The 17,177-nt window shown below is 50.4% G+C and overlaps 1 protein-coding gene across 1 annotated transcript in view; it reads left to right on the top strand.

The window, feature by feature from the left end:
• C3_1H5orf34 (chromosome 3_1 C5orf34 homolog) overlaps positions 1-17,177 on the top strand; it is a 377,197-nt gene that overhangs the window by 12,433 nt on the left and 347,587 nt on the right. The window lies entirely within an intron of this gene.

The raw sequence follows: 17,177 nt of genomic DNA, 5'->3' as shown, positions 1-17,177 counted from the left end.
GGCCGCTTGGTTTGGGTCCAAAGAGAGGGTGGGAGGGTTTTGGTTGAGTGATGTGAGGAGTTGGTCGGTTGTGATTTTGTTCCAGTTTCTTCGATGAATAGGTTGTGGGCGGATGTGAGTCAGGGTGGTCTTGTAGCTGAAGTAAACACAGCTGTGGTCCGTCCAATGGAGAGCTGTAGTGCGATCGAAGGAGATGTGCTTGCTGGAGGTGAAAATAGGGTCGAGAGTGTGTCCGGCTGAGTAAGTGGGGGTGTCAACAAGTTGTTTGAGTCCGAGATTGGCCATGTTGTCCAGGAGGGTGATGGTGTTGCTGTTGTGGTTGTTTTCAAGGTGGTAGTTGAGGTCTCCTAGAAGAATGTAGTTATCGGAGGCGAGGGCGTGTGGGCTGACAAAGTCCGTGATGTCATCGCTAAATTGAGTGCGGGTGCCTGGAGGCCTGTAAATGAGGGTGCCTCTAAGTGTGGTCCTGGGGTCAGTGTGGATCTGGTAGTGGAGATGTTCGGCGGTTGCGAGATTGTAGTCGGAGCTGGTAGTGATTTTGATGGTGTTTCTGTGGACGATGGCGAGGCCTCCTCCTGTTTGATTGGTGCGGTCTTTTCGGATAATCTTGTAAGCGTCCGGTATGGCTATGGCGATGTCTGGAGCGGATGATGTGTTCATCCATGTTTCAGTGAGGAAGGCGATGTCAGGTGATGCAGTGTCGATTAGGTCCCAGAGTTCTGTTGCGTGTCTGTGGACCGAGAGGGTGTTGAGCAGGATGCACTTTAGGTGGTTTGAGTCGGAGTTGTGTTTGGAGGATGTGGATTTGGTGAGTGTTCTGAAGCAGTGGAACTTGCAGGGGAGGCAGGCGAAAGGGCCATGAGTGCGTCCTGGAGTAGCTTCGCAGCATTGTGGTGAGCGTCCGGGGTTGAGGGCGAGGAGAGAAGCGGCATCATATGTGATTCTAGAGGGTTGAGAGCGGCGGGGACCAGGGGGTTTGGCGCTGGGCGCGGTCCAGGCGCGGACGGGCGTAGACGGGCTTACCTTTGGCGCACCTTCGGCGCGGCCGCAGCGCGTTGGCTCATCTGCATTAAATGGAGAGTGGAGGGGGGCGGAGCGTGGGAGGGTCAGCTGGGAGGCGGGATCTAGGTGCAGGGAGGGTCTGCAAGGGGTCCCAACAAAATGGCTGCACAATAAACAAATAAACAAATGCTCCGACAACAATCTCGAGGCGCACCACAATGAAAGCGCTAGCAATGACAAATGCGAGGCAAGTAGCGTTATCGAGCGCTGCACAGAATAAGTATTTAGAAGCAGTTGGAGTAGCACTAAGGCATCCAGGGGTACCCCCACCAATTTAGGTACCTGCGCGCGCAGTGCAGGATGGAACTAACCGGACCGGGTTGTCACCATCAGAGGTTGTTGCCTAGAAGCTCCAGGGCAGGCCGTCGCCCAGTCCGAACCTAAGGCGCTTGTACGTGCGCCCCCCGGAGGGTGTGCAGTCTCCAGCAGTGACCCGTGCTGAGGGACGTATCGGCTCCAGTAGCACAGAAGATCAGGCCCAACTTGACCGGCGCAGCCCCAAATCCCACCAGCAACAGCAGTGGGGCACAGTGTCCCAGATATCCCAGGGGCAGAGACCGCCCGATGCAGAAGTATCCAAAATGGCGCCTGCGTCAACATGGCGCCCAGGCCCAGCCGCACCCAGCCTCCGTCTAGTCGTGCGCAGGGACAATGCGCTCTGCCGTGCCTCGTTGCCTCCGCCGCCCAGCCAAATTCAGCTGCCTCCGCCGCCTTCTCGTGTCCCCTCCTGGCGCACCCAACTTGGTGCGGCGACCCACCACTTCAGTGGCCAGTGTCCTTTCAGGTTTGATGCGGCCCTAGTGTAGGACGACCCCCAGCCTTGTCCCCGCGGTCCTCCTTCAGGGGTCTAGTAGCGCCTGCAGCGTCACCCGGCAGCTCCCCATGCCGAAAGTAAAGTGCCCGATGTCTGGCGCCTGAGCTGCCTCCCGCCTGGTCTACTCCGGGAGCAAGGCACCTCCTCCCAACTTGCAGCCTCTGTGGCGGGCCTCCCGCCGTGCCCCGTGGGCCTTCAGCGAGTCTCCCGGTCGCGCACCAGTATTGGCGTGTGGGCGCCGCTGGCTAGGCCCCAACCCCACTCACTGCTGTCCTTGTTAGCGCCGGCAGATGTCTAGGTCCCTGCCCCGCCGCCTCCCTTGCGGGGCAGCAGTCCAATGTGCGCACGGGGCCGCAGCCCTACCGCAGCTCAAAGGGGCACACGCAGAGCCGCTGGGGGGTCTCAGCAGTCCTCCGCCCTCAGCCTTCGGCACTCCAGGGTCCGTCGCCTCAGTTTCCGCCGTACCCTTGATCGCAGGGGTGGGGCACTGTCCAACCCCTCCGGGCGCCGCCTTCCACTTGCTGGTGTCCTCCGGGCCCGCCTCGGCCCACCGCACGCCACCTCAGAGGCCCGGAGCCCAAGGCAGGGTCTGTCGTTCCTGGACTTGCCTTTCGCTATGCCTTGGGGGGGTTCCTGAGGGCGCCGAGACTACGGGCGAGTTTCGCGCGCTTACCGGCCGCTTAGCACCGCCGCGGCCTGGTCAATATGCCGCCACTGCTTCCGCAGCAATCCGAGCTTTGCCAAGTCCCGGCGGCTCCCTGGCATGTCCTCATACAGGCTCTGCTTAGTGTGAGCAGAAAGAAGCACTTCAGCAGGATAAATAAAGGAAATTAGGGGCCCTGTGGACGGAGCTCTAGCAAGTTGTGTCCGCCATGTTTGGCTGGCTGGCCACGCCCCCACAATGGGTAATCCTGATAAAAGATAATAAAGTGTCAGTTATACCATTGGGATTATTGTTTTTCTTTTTTTTTTTATAGGTTTTATATAGCACTAGCTAGACCCGGGGGTATCGGAGCGCTTTACATACATAGGTGCATTATATAGCATGACATAGAGATGTATAAAGATATAAGCTAAACATTATAATTAGCCATACATTACATAGCAGGACATAAGGGTGCATGGGGATATAAGCAACACCTCTTGCTTGTGTAGCTCCTTTGAATGCCTCTCAGTCAACATCAAAAAAATGCGCTAACAGGCCATTACTCTGTCATCTCCTATACCACCCTCCAGGCAACTCCAACGAATTCGGGGAACACCTTTCCGACCTGATTGCCCACTGCGCACTCAGCAACTCTAACAACATAATTCTTGGCAACCTCAAACTTAGATGGAATGAAACTCAAAACCCGCTCACTCAATCTTTAAATAGCCTCCTGCTGGAAAATAATCTGACCCAACATTGCTCAGAAGAAACGCACTGTAGAGGAGCAATCCTGGACGCAATCATTACCGAAAACAACGCAATCTCCATTGACCACATCATTCCCGTAGACTGGTCAGACCACCACATCATTCTCTTCCACATCAACCAAAAGGTCTAAACGCAACCCCCCAAGCAGGACCCCCCCCCGCAAATGGGTCAGGAACACAGCTTAGATCCCTCGGTCTGACCTAGAAGAAAGAATAAGCTCGCTCCTCCCCAGCGCGACTGATCACCTCTCAACTACTGAACGTCAATCTGACGCTCTCCCTGGACCACCTTGCTCCCCTGAAAAAAACAAAAAAACAAGATCATCCCTTCCAGATCATGGTTCTCCACTGACATCAATGAAGAAAGAAGGCAGCTCAGAGCCTCAGAAAGAATCTGGAGGAACAATCCCTTCACCCTCCATCGTGATCAACGTACTAAAGCCCGCAGGAACTACAAAAAGCACATTAAGAATAAAAAGACAGCTTTCTTCTGTTCTGCTCTAAACACCTCAACAAACTGTCCCAAAGAACTCTTCAATATTATCAGAAATCAAACATCCAAGCCTACGACTTCTTCAATATTAGCATCCAAAGAACAATGCGACAACTTCGCCGTCCTTTTTTAACGACAAAATCGCCGTCTTTTTCAACGACAAAATCGCCAAGATCGACCTCTCACTTGGCTCATATCTCTCCCCCGCCGCCGAGATCAAGCCGTACGAAACTAAGGGTGGTGCCTCCGTAAACCCCCCAAAACACTGGCACTCCTTCATCCCTATTCAGGAAGCAGAGATAGTTAATCTAATCTCCACTGCTAATCCCTCATCCCATGCTCAAGACCAGATGCCCCCGCGTTTGGCCAAGGACCTGAAGCTCACCCTAGCCCCGATATGGTGCAAGATGATTAACAGCTCTCTGAGCTCCGGAATTGTACCAGACTGCCTCAAAGTAGGCCAAGTCACGCCACTACTGAAAAAACCAGGACTGGACACAGAGGATATGAACAACTTTAGACCTGTATCGAACTTACCCCTTCTGTCCAAAATCCTGGAAAGATGTGTACTCCCTCAGCGGACTCAACACATGGATAGTTCAAGTTCGGGCATTTGTATAGCGCACTACTCACCCAGAGGGTCTCAAGGCGCTAGGGGAAGGGGTGTATTATTTGTCGAATAGCCAGGTTTTCAGTTCTTTTCTGAAGGAGATATGGTTCTGAGTAAGGCGGAGGTGGGTGGGGAGTGAGTTCCAGGTCTTGGCAGCCAGGAAGGAGAGGGATTTGCCACCCAAGGTGGATTTCCGGATGCGCGGGACTGCGGCGAGGGCTTGATTGGACGATCTTAGTTGGCGGGTGGGTTTGTAGAAGGACAGTCGAGTGTTGAGGCATTCGGGTCCTAGATTGTAGAGGGCCTTGTGAGCGTGGGTGAGAAGGCAGAAAGTAATTCTTTTGTTGACGGGAAGCCAGTGGAGGTCTTTCAGATGTCCGGTGATGTGGTCTTGGCGCGGGATGTCTAATATGAGTCTCGCTGATGCGTTTTGGATGCGCTGGAGTTTTTTCTGTAGTTTTGTTGTGATTCCGGCGTAAAGTGTGTTACCATAGTCCAGTCGACTCGTGACCAGTGCGTGGGTAATGGTTTTTCTTGTCTTGAGGGGGATCCAGCGGAAGATCTTTTTGAGAATGCGAAGTACGTTGAAGCAGGAGGACGAGACGGCGTTGACTTGTCTGGACATCGAGAGAGAGGAGTCTAGGATGAAGCCGAGGTTACGAGCATGGTCTGTGGGTGTGGGTGCTGTGCCCAGAGCGGAAGGCCACCAAGAGTCGTCCCAGGTTGAGGGGGAAGATCCTAGGATGAGCACATCCGTTTTGTCTGAGTTGAGTTTTAGACGGCTTAGTTTCATCCATTCGGCAACTTCTTTCATGCCTTCGTGAAGGTTAGTTTTGGCGGTGTTGGGGTCTTTGGTGAGGGAGAGGATTAGCTGGGTGTCGTCGGCGTAAGAGATGATGTTGATGTTGTGTTGACGCGCGATGGAGGCGAGAGGACTCATGTAGACGTTGAAGAGGGTGGGACTGAGTGAGGATCCTTGAGGTACGCCGCAGATGACTTCGGTGGCCTCTGAGTAGAATGGGGGAAGTCTGACGCTTTGAGTTCTCCCGGTGAGGAATGAGATGATCCAGTCCAAGGCTTTTCCTTGTATGCCGATGTTGCTGAGGCGTTGTATAAGGGTGCTGTGGCAGACTGTGTCGAAAGCGGCGGAGAGATCGAGTAGAATGAGGGCCACTGTTTCTCCGTTGTCAAGTAGTGTTCGGATGTCGTCGGTCGCTGCAATGAGGGCGGTTTCGGTGCTGTTTTTGGCTCGAAATCCAGATTGAGATGGATCAAGGGAGTTGTTAGATTCAAGGAAGGTGGCGAGCTGGCTGTTGATGGCTTTCTCGATGACTTTGGCAGAGAAAGGGAGGAGGGATATGGGACGGTAGTTTTTCAGTTCTGAGGGGTCTGCTGTGGGTTTCTTCAGGAGGGCGCCGAGTTCGGCGTGTTTCCAGCTTTCTGGAAAGGTAGCAGAGTTGAACGAGCAATTGATGACATCGCGGAGTTTGGGTGCGATGATGGGTCAGCTTTGTTGAAGATGTGGTGGGGCAGGGGTCAGAAGGTGAGCCAGAGGGGATTGAGTTCATGAGGCGAATGGTGTCTTCAGTGGAGATTGGGTTTCAGGCGCTAAGGTTGTTAGTTGGAGGAGTAGGATCTGAAGGGGGTGGGGCGAGTTGATCGCTGGGGGAATTCTCGAAGCTGTTGTGGATGTCGGCAATTTTGTTGTAGAAGAAGGAGGATAGTGCATTGCAGAGGTCTTGGGAGCGAGTGATGTCGTTGGATGCTGCGGTGGGGTTGGTGAATTCTTTGACGATATTGAAGAGTTCCTTGCTGTTGTGAGTGTTGTTGTCGAGACGATCCTTGAAAGCGGATTTCTTGGCGGATCGAATCATTTGGTGATGTTTGCGGGTGGCTGTCTTGAGGGAGGTCATGTTGTCTGAGGTTGGGTTTTTTCTCCAATTCTTCTCCATGGTGCGGCATAGCTTCTTGGCTTTTTTGAGTTCATCATTGAACCAGGAAGCCTTTTTGCTGGTTGATTTCATCTGGTGCTTTTTCAGGGGTGCTAATTCGTCTGCGCTGTGTGTAATCCATTGCCTGAGGTTGGTGGCCGCTTGGTTTGGGTCCAAAGAGAGGGTGGGAGGGTTTTGGTGGAGTGATGTGAGGAGTTGGTCGGTGGTGATTTTGTTCCAGTTTCTTCGATGAATAGGTTGTGGGCGGATGTGAGTCAGGGTGGTCTTGTAGCTGAAGTAAACACAGCTGTGGTCCGTCCAATGGAGAGCTGTAGTGCGATCGAAGGAGATGTGCTTGCTGGAGGTGAAAATAGGGTCGAGAGTGTGTCCGGCTGAGTAAGTGGGGGTGTCAACAAGTTGTTTGAGTCCGAGATTGGCCATGTTGTCCAGGAGGGTGATGGTGTTGCTGTTGTGGTTGTTTTCAAGGTGGTAGTTGACGTCTCCTAGAAGAATGTAGTTATCGGAGGCGAGGGCGTGTGGGCTGACAAAGTCTGTGATGTCATCGCTAAATTGAGTGCGGGTGCCTGGAGGCCTGTAAATGAGGGTGCCTCTAAGTGTGGTCCTGGGGTCGGTGTGGATCTGGTAGTGGAGATGTTCGGCGGTTGCGAGATTGTCGTCGGAGCTGGTAGTGATTTTGATGGTGTTTCTGTGGACGATGGCGAGGCCTCCTCCTGTTTGATTGGTGCGGTCTTTTCGGATAATCTTGTAAGCGTCCGGTATGGCTATGGCGATGTCTGGAGCGGATGATGTGTTCATCCATGTTTCAGTGAGGAAGGCGATGTCAGGTGATGCAGTGTCGATTAGGTCCCAGAGTTCTGTTGCGTGTCTGTGGACCGAGAGGGTGTTGAGCAGGATGCACTTTAGGTGGTTTGAGTCGGAGTTGTGTTTGGAGGATGTGGATTTGGTGAGTGTTCTGAAGCAGTGGAACTTGCAGGGGAGGCAGGCGAAAGGGCCATGAGTGCGTCCTGGAGTAGCTTCGCAGCATTGTGGTGAGCGTCCGGGGTTGAGGGCGAGGAGAGAAGTGGCATCATATGTGATTCTAGAGGGTTGAGAGCGGCGGGGACCAGGGGGTTTGGCGCTGGGCGCGGTCCAGGCGCGGACGGGCGTAGACGGGCTTACCTTTGGCGCACCTTCGGCGCGGCCGCAGCGCGTTGGCTCATCTGCATTAAATGGAGAGTGGAGGGGGGCGGAGCGTGGGAGGGTCAGCTGGGAGGCGGGATCTAGGTGCAGGGAGGGTCTGCAAGGGGTCCCAACAAAATGGCTGCACAATAAACAAATAAGCAAATGCTCCGACAACAATCTCGAGGCGCACCACAATGAAAGCGCTAGCAATGACAAATGCGAGGCAAGTAGCGTTATCGAGCGCTGCACAGAATAAGTATTTAGAAGCAGTTGCAGTAGCACTAAAGCGAACAGGTCACGAGCGCTGCACAGAATCAATGTCAATTATAGTGCCAATAGTACAAATGAGCACCGTTCTCGAGCGCTGCACAGATAGCTTTAAATGAGAATACCAGACACGCATACGATACCACCAAGAGGGGGAGGTGAGGGGAGCGACCGCTTCTGCGTGGAGCAGGACGGTCACAGCTCTCCACGAGGGCAAGCACAGGCTCTACCTCTGTGGGTGGGAGGGTCAGCTGGGAGGCGGGATCTAGGTGCAGGGAGGGTCTGCAAGGGGTCCCAACAAAATGGCTGCACAATAAACAAATAAACAAATGCTCCGACAACAATCTCGAGGCGCACCACAATGAAAGCGCTAGCAATGGATAACATCAATCTCCTAGATCCCCATCAATCGAGCTTCAGAAAAGGCTGCAGCACCGAAACTGCAATCATCAATGTCCTAGACGATCTTCACAAGTCGCTGTATCCGGATCAATGCTGCCTTCTCATCCTCCTAGAATTATCGGCTGAGTTCGATACAGTCGATCACTCTCTGCTCCTCAAGGTCCTCCAAGAAAGAGCTGGTCTTGAAGAGACATTCCTTCTCTGGTTCTCCTCTTTTCTTCACAACCGCTCCCAAAGAATAAAAATCAAAAACTTTGAGTCCGATCTCCAACCAGTCAATAGAGGTGTCCCCCAAGGGTCAGTGCTCTCCATTCAGCTTTTCAACATCTACAGGGGAACCCCTTACCACACTGCTCAGGAACTCTAACATCCCTTTCCACCTATATGCGGCCGATACGCAGCTTTATCTGGCATGCACTTCCATCGACGACATTCGGAGATTAAATGCCACGCTCAAAGAGGTTTAACTCTGGCTCACAATCAACCACCTGAAACTCAATCAAGAGAAAACTGAATTACTCATCATCTCCAACAGAGACAAAAATCCCCAAGTTGAAGAAAGACTGAAAGCCATTGACGCCCTCAATGGTACCCTCACCCCAGCAGACTCAGTAAAATCTCTAGGTTTTACCCTAGACCCGAAACTGAACTTGAAAAAACATATTACTAGATCCGCCAAAAGTGCTTTTCTCAACATGAAATTACTATATAAAATAAAACCCTTCCTTCCCCCTAAAGATCTCCAACAAGCCACGCAAGCACTGGTGCTCTCCAGAATCGACTATGGGTTCGCAGCCCTCACCGGAACAGCAAAATCTCACCAGCACCCCTTAAAACAACCTTCAATGCTGCAGCGAGAATGGTCACAGGAACTATGAAACTCAACCACATCTCTCCTGCACTCAGGGAACTTAAATGGCTCCCAATTTAACTTCGAGCTAGGTTTAGAACAGCTTGCCTCACGCATAAAGCCCTACAAACAATCAAACCGGAATACTTAGCCGCCAAACTCAAAAGAGCCGGTCAGTCCAGGAACCTCAGGAGCTCCAACACTCTATTGCTCATCCCGCAGAAAACTCGCAAGCAAAATACCGCAGCTAAATCTTTCGTTGGAAACGCCCCAAAAATCTGGAACTCCATCCCCCCACATCAGAACGATCCCCTCATTCCCTAAATTCAAGAACCTGCTCAAAGTCCTCTTCCTAGACCGTTCTCGAGCGAAACGATAAGATCCAAGGAAGCTCCTTCCACGGTTCTCCATCTTTCTGTATTCTATTGACTGTGGATTTGGACATGGACCCAGAAAACCTCTTGGTCCTGGTTAAACATAGAATCCGATTAGACGCTCATTCTGAAGGATCGACACACTACCCGCTCCATGCTCGCTCGCTCCCGTATCTGAGCTATGCTCTGAGCCATACTCTGCTCGATCCTCTATGGTCTATCATAATATCTGTATTGTATATCTGCACATAACTGTACATGTTGTAAAGCACTCTGATACCCTCGGGTCCAGCTAGCGCTATATAAAACTCCTAAAATGAAAATAAATAAATTATAATTAGGCATACAGTGAAGGTTAGGTGGGGAGCTCCTGAGGTTAAAGCAGTCGAAACTCCACTTAGCCCAGATTAACAAATGAGCAGGGAGACAACTAGGTTATTGGAGTCGTGATTAGTTGACTTGAACCGTGAGGTATTTCTTGAGGAGAAGGAGTTTCAGGTCCCTTTTGAAGCACGGGAAGGAGGGGTTGCATCCGAGGTCAATCGGGAGTGAGTTCCATATCATGGGTACCTTACCAGAAAAGGATTGGACTGAGTGGTTGACTTTTTTGAATTCTGGATACATCTGCCTTCAATGGGTAGCCAGTTGAGGGAGTGGAGGGATGGTGTGATGTGATCAAACTTTCTAACCCCCGTTATGAGTCAAGCAGCCATGTTAAGGGCTGACTTAATGGGGCTAGGTGAGCTTTTGGCGTCCCTGTAAGGATAGCATTCCCGTAGTCCAGTTTGGATAGGACTAGGGATTGAACAACAATCTTGAAATCATCTTGGGGAATGAAAGGTCTCATTTTCTTCAGGTGTTTTAGTGAATACAGCACACTATTTGCAGAGTTTTTGATGTGGTCCTTCATCGATAAGTACTTGTCCAAGGTAATGCCTAGTGACTTAACCGAGTCGGTTAAGGCACTAGGCAGTTTAGGGCATCCAGGTTCTTGAGCCAGTCACGGATAGGAAGGTGATTACTTTTTGTAGCTAACAGTATTAATTCCGTTTTGTCCGGGTTCAACTTTAACTGGTTTGTGTTAAACCAGGATTGGATCTTGGTTAGTGTGACATGGAGGTGTTGGATGTCGCTAGGTGATTTGATTTTGTAGTAGAGTTGAGTGTCTGCATATAGATGATATTTAACTCCTGCTTCTTTCAGAATGATTGTCAGGGGTTCCATGAAGACATTCAAGAGAGCAGGAGAGAGGATCAAGCCTTGAGGGACCCCAAGTGTGACTCGTGTTGGCTTAGAGAGACAGGAGTTGGTTTTAATTTGTTGCGACTGATGCTGGAGGTAGGAAGCAAACCATTTTAGTACCATGCCATCAATGCCAGAACGGCCCTTCAGAGTTTCAAGTAAAGCTCAGTGATTAATTGTGTCGAAAGCCGTAGATAGGTCAATGAGGATGAGAAGACAGGCTTCACCTTCATCTAAGGCTCTGTAGATATTGTCTCAAATATTGAGCATGGCTGTTTCAGTGCTACACCCTTTCCTGAATCCCGATTGAAAGGTGTCAAGGAGGCTGAAATCCTCAATATGTTTGTTCAGTTTTTGGAGTATGCACTTTTCCAAGGTTTTGGCTAGGAACAGGAGGTTGAAGATAGGTCTGAGATTGTTGAAATCATTAGGGTCGGTTCCTGGTTTTTTGAGTATGGGTGTGATTTGTCATAATTGAAGGGAGTCTGGGACACAGCCCGATGTGAGAGAGGAGTTGATGATTTTAGTTCAGAAAGGGGTAATGATGTGTTTGAGTTTTTGTACAATAGTGGCTGGGAGAGGGTCCATAGTGTGGGAGGTAGGCTTTAAGGTTGCGATTATATTGAAGACCTCATTTTCTAATACAAGTTTGAAGTCCGACCAATTTGCATAATTTTTCAGTATGCAGCAGACCTGATTGTCCTTGGTAGGATTGAGATCTGCTTGGTCTAGGGCGAGTATTGGGGGGCAGGTTGGGATTGAAGGTGTTATGGAGGTTTGGATGAAGGATTGGTCAATTTTTGTGACCTTGTCTGTGAAGAAGCTGCCAATTTCTTCGCATCGATCCTTGGTCGCTTTAATTTCATGGGGGGATTCGCGGTTCGTTTGCCTATTGACAATATTGAAGAGTTCTCTAGGTCTATTCTTTGCCTGGTCTAGTTGGCGGTGGAAGAATGAGGCCTTTTCTCTAAAGATGTGCTTTTTATATTCTGACCGAACTTACCTAAGTAGCGCTAGGTGCCTTGTTGATGAGTTTTGTCTCCAAGTCCTTTCAGCAAGTCTGAGTTGTCGTCTTTCGGTATTGAGATCCACATTGAACCATGATTTAGAGTTGATAGATCTCAATTGTTTAAGTTTGAATGGCGCTACTTGATCTAGCACCTCCGTCATTGCTGAGTTAAAGGGAGCTGTAAGGTCATCGGCCAACATAGTGGCAGGCTGGGACTGTAGATGGGCATATATCTTGGATTCAAGTTCAGGGATAGGGGCTTTATTGATGTTCCTGATCCAGTGTTTGGGTTTGTCAGATTGTATTGGTTGGTGTCTGACAGATGAGTTGATATTAAACAAAATGAGTTGGTGGTCAGACCAGTCAATGGGCAAGATTAATCTCCGAGCGACGACTAGTTAATTTCTGGTGATGATCGCGTCCAGAGTTGCTCCTTTGATGTGTGTTGTTTCATTGCACAGTTGTTTTAGGTTGGTTATTTCAAGCAGGTTGGAGAGATTCTGGGCAATGGTGTCTTCTGTGTTGCTCCAGTGGATATTGAAGTCACCCAGGAACACGTATTTCATGTCTGTTAGGGAGAAGTGTGTTATTATGTCGGTTAGTTCTTCAGCGAAGAGGGAGTGCTTCTCAGGGGGATGGTAGTTGGTGTGAAATTTGATGGGCGTGGTGCCTTTGCCTGCAAGTTCGACACAAAGGTACTCCAGGGTCCGGTATTCCGCAGGTTTTAAAGTGGGGATCTGAATACCTTCTTTGTGGACGATTGCTAGTTCTCCACCTGTTTTGAGCGGTCTGTCCTGTCTAATGACGTTGTAACCTGGAGGGGAGAGTAGGTCAAGAATGGGGTTAGAGTGGTCGTTGAGCCAGGTTTCTGTGAGAAATGCTGCAGTTGAGGAGTATGCAATCTAAAGGGCAGGACGTTATACTGTTGGGGTGTGCTGTAAGGATAGAAGTGTATTGCACCAGGGGTCTGGCCGAGTGGACTGGTCTAGGCGTTCTGTTTGTGCCAAGAATGACTGGGATTGCGACAGGAGCTGTATTCTGGTTTGTTGCGAGGTGAGAGTTGTTATTTCCTCTGTATCCATTATTGAAAGAGTCCAGAGAGCTTGATTAGGTCGATGAGCCTGCCTCCCCAATGGAATGGAGGGCCATTGGAGGGTCAGGTGGGGCCATGGAAATGGCTGTGTGGGGAGAAGGTGTGCAACTACCCCAAGAGCATGAAGAAGGTGGCTTACACCGGTTGGGCCGATCTAGTTGTAGATGTAGGATGTCGGCCGCCAATCTTTTGTTCCAGTCTGGTCAGTTGTTGGGAAAGGGCGTTAAAAGAGTTACTAGTTTTCGGAGGGGGCAGTGTATGACTAGAGTCTGTAGAAGGAGAGAGTAATTGGATCTGGGACAGAACGGTATCATTGGGGTGGGCGGAGGGATAGGGTGAGCGTGTTGAGTTGGGTCATTGATGTTTCCAGTCTTGAGGTAAGGTGGAGGTGTTGTGGGACTAGGCTCGAAGGGAGGGTGAGCAATGGTCTGGAGGGTGCCAGAGTCCAGGGGATTGGCAATGGTGTTGGGGGTGGGTTGGGCATGTGGTCTTGGGTCAGAGGAAGGAGAGTGAGCAATGCTTTGAGGCAGGCCAGTGTCCGAGGGATTGTCAGTGACGTTGGGCCTAGGGATGTATATGGCAGATGGAATAGGGCCAGTGTTGGAGATAGGTCGTTAGGATAGAGTCTGGTCTACTGAGGTTAAGAGGGGTGTGGCTATAGTGAGTACCATAGTGGGGAGACTGCAGTTTGTGTCCCATCTGTCTGGTTCGAGATCAGCCTTTCGGTGTTTGTTAGCTGTGCTAGTCCTGGTGGGATTAGTGGATGTCATGATAGTGGGTGTTTGTCGGCGGAGTGTGATAATGGGGGTAGTGAGGTTGTAATGAGAGAAGAAGGATGTCCATGAGTCATAGAATGAGTCAGTAGGACAGGGCGATTGGCTGTGTTCTGGGGCATTTGTCAGGATGGAGGTTAGTGCGTTGTAGAGTGGATTGGCAGGGCAGGATGGCTGGCATTGTTCTGGGACGTTTGTCAGGGTGGAGGGTGATAGGGGAGGATGGGTTTGATGGTTCTGTTGAGTAAAAGAGGAGAGTAGTGTCGGGAAGTGAGGATCAAAGGTGGTGAGGTGCGGGTCCGTGGCCTGTATGAGAATGTTTCCTGTTCTGAAGATGGAAATGGTGAGTTCCCCTTTAAAGGTAGGGGAGATGATTGTGGGGATTTTTTCACCATAGGGAATATTGACAGACTTGGTGACTAGGAGGTGAAGATGGAAGGTGTTTTTCCACTTTGTCTGACGTTTGGTGTAGAAGACAAAGTCAGTTTTCGTGTTGCCGTTAGTCGTGGTGTGGTAGTTGTCTACTATGAGTATTTCTGGCTGCTGTTTTAAGGTTCTGTGTTTGAAGTTCTTCTTTTGCATAGCTGGACAGATTTTGTGGGTAGGCTATGGACCAAGAGTTGGGTCCGTAACACCTGAGTGTCGAGTTAAGGAGGAGCGGGGGTTAGTGAGGTGGAGGTTTGACAGGCACATGGTTAGCGGTTGCGAGGTCCAGTTCTATGTGACTCCGAGATAGGAGTTGATCTTGATCTGGCCAATAACGAGAGTGTTTAGTTAAAACAAGATACATACTCCCTATCACATTTGACTTCATGTAGCTTCTTTGAGAATATTGTTTATGGCAGATGTGTGAGTAGGAGGCAAGAAGGTGTCTTTATCCCATTTAACTTTGTGTAACTTAGTTAAGAATTATTTATCTGGCAGATGAATAAAAAGGAGGCAAGAAGGTGGCTTTATTCCATTTAACGTTGTGTAACTTAGTTGAGATTTATTTATCTGGCAGATGTATAAAAAAGGGCCAGGAGATTGCGCTAAAACCTTATTTCAATTTTTTATGGATAAACTACGCACAATTCAGGCTACCTTCATCTCCGGCTCAGGACCCCTGCCTGTCGCTGCGCCTATTGCCATCTCGCCTGTTGCCCCTAGGCTCTCCCTGCTGGCCTTTTCATCTGTTGATTTGTCTACCTCTCTTAAAATCCTGAAGGGCTTGAAATCTGGCTTGCCCACGGATCCCTGTACGACGAGACTACTCGCCACAGTCGCAGAGATCATCAACCCCGAAGTCAATTTGATTATAAACGCCTCCCTCCGTGAGGCACGGGTACCGGAGGCCAGGAAACAGGCTGAAACCATTCCCCTCTTGTAGAAGCCTACTCTTGATCCATCATCCCTGGGATTTATCGCCCTATCTCCCTCCTTCCCAGTTTAGCAAACGTCTGTGAGAAGGTGGTGACCAAACAACTTACAGAATTTGTTGAGGGGTCTGATGTTCTGCATCCAGCACAGTCCGGGTTCTGCTCCTCTTACAGCACAGAGTCAGCGCTGGTGGAAATACCCGAAGCCATCCGCGAGTACTTAGGCGCCGGGGGGAGAGCAGCACTGGTGATGTATGACCTATCGGCGGCATTAGACACAGTACCACACTCCCTGCTGCTCACCCGTCTCTCTGAGATAGGTGTCTCAGGCACTGCCTGTGACTGGCTGAGGTCCTTTCTTGAGGGGTGGGCCCAGCAGGTCTGGTTGCCACCGGCCGCCTCAACACCGATGCCGGTCACCACTGGGGTCCCACAGGGGTCTTCCATTAGCCCCCTTCTTTTTAACATCTACATCACTCCTCTGGTCTATCTAGCTGAGGGGTTGGGGGCTAAAGTGATCGCCTATGCCAATGAAACCCAGCTTCTCTTTACCTGGGGAATAGATGAGGACTCTGTATCCTTTGTTCAGCATTGCTTGTCTTCGGTCTTCGAGTGGCTTGCGTCGGCCCAACTCAAATGTAATGAAGACAAGTCAGAGATTCTTCTCTACGGCAAATTCCCCCTGGCTTCAGAGACTCGATCTGGCCTCTTGGGTTTGCCCTACCTACCTCTAAGGGCATATCCACGAAAAACCTAGGAGTGTGGTTTGAGGATAACCTCTCCTTTTCCGTTCAGGTAAAAAAGCTGTCAGGCAGCTGCTTAGGCCTTCTTAAAACATTATGGAGCTTTTTATCTCTCCTCCCTAGGCCGGCCAAAGAGACGGTCATCCGCGTCTTGATCCTCTCCCGATTGGACTAGGCTAACGCGTTGTACCTAGGCATCTCTGGATATTCTTTGAATAGACTCCAGCACATTCAGAATGCGGACGCCAGGCTTCTCTTTGGAATCGCTAAGATGTGCAGTGTGAGGGAACATCTCCGCGCTCTCCACTGGCTTCCCGTGGCAGACCGGATTACATTCAAATCCCTGGTTATTGCGCATCAGCCCTCTATGGTCTCAGGGCGGCCTACTTACAGAAGCAGTTCTCATTCTATGTCCCGCTGAGACAATCGCGCTCTTCAGCCCAGGGTGCCCCGCTTTATCCGGCATAAGATTGGGCAGTTGCTCCATGGCTGTTAAGGCTGCCCAGGCTTGGAATGCCCTACCGTTCTCTCTGCGCAATACACATGATCCGTTAGCCTTCAAGAAACTTTTAAAAACCGATCTGTTTTCGTAATTGAGGGCTGTGTAGTTCAGGGACTCCTCTTGGATTCGTCCTGGGACACTCCTTGGAGTAGCTGTTGCGCGTTATAAGAGCACTTAACATAACATAACATTTGTCTTCTATTCTGGCCTTCCTGTTTTGACAGTGTGCACCGTTTTTAGAGCAATGGGAGCTTGAGCTTATTTGATTTTCGGATTAACAAATGAAATTACCACGGATGACACTCACAATTGGCAGACCAGTTGATTTAGAAATTGCTTGGCGTATTAGTTTCTTTGAAGCACGTTAGACAATTCATGTTACACTGTGCAGCTTTCACGTAATGTATCCATTTGATAAGGTGTGCCACTATTAATTTTTATAGAGTTGCCTTGACATGGTCCAGGAGCTCGAAATGATGGCAGCGCTAGTAGTTAAGGTTGTGGTGCGGGGCTGGTCAGACGTCCTCACGTATTTAATCTAAGATGGCGGGCTCCCGTAGATAATTGAGTGAGTAGAGGGGTAAAATGCTGGTGGTACTGACTGCCCTGCTATCAGCCTCCAGGAAGCGGAACTCGGAGACAGACCCCAATCTCGATCAAGAAGCAGGTGGCGGAGTGTGGGGGGGAACAAAGTGGGAGCCCTCTGTCGCACTCAAAGCCCGGGGCGCGCTGCGGGGGAATCAGACTCACCCAGCTGCTGCAGGGTCGGGATTCCAAGGATGCAGCACAAATTAGAGGGGATCCTCAAGGGAGCGATTTCGCCAAGGGTCAGTTGTCAGTGGTCCGGGTTGATGCAGCGGGTCGAACACAAAACCCTCTATCTATATCACCAATCCAGGAGCAGCCTCTTTATTTTTACTCATTGGTGGGGCCCATAGCACCGCGAGTCACACACACACACACACACACCCTGAATCATTGACAAGTAGATGAGCTGCAAGACATGCGGGGTACCTTATTAACCTATACAGTAACTTTATACATTATGATTTTAAA

The sequence above is a fragment of the Lissotriton vulgaris genome, chromosome 3_1 (genome assembly GCF_964263255.1).
Source record: "Lissotriton vulgaris chromosome 3_1, aLisVul1.2, whole genome shotgun sequence".
NCBI lineage: Eukaryota > Metazoa > Chordata > Amphibia > Caudata > Salamandridae > Lissotriton > Lissotriton vulgaris.
This window is presented reverse-complemented; position numbering and strand designations above follow the sequence as displayed.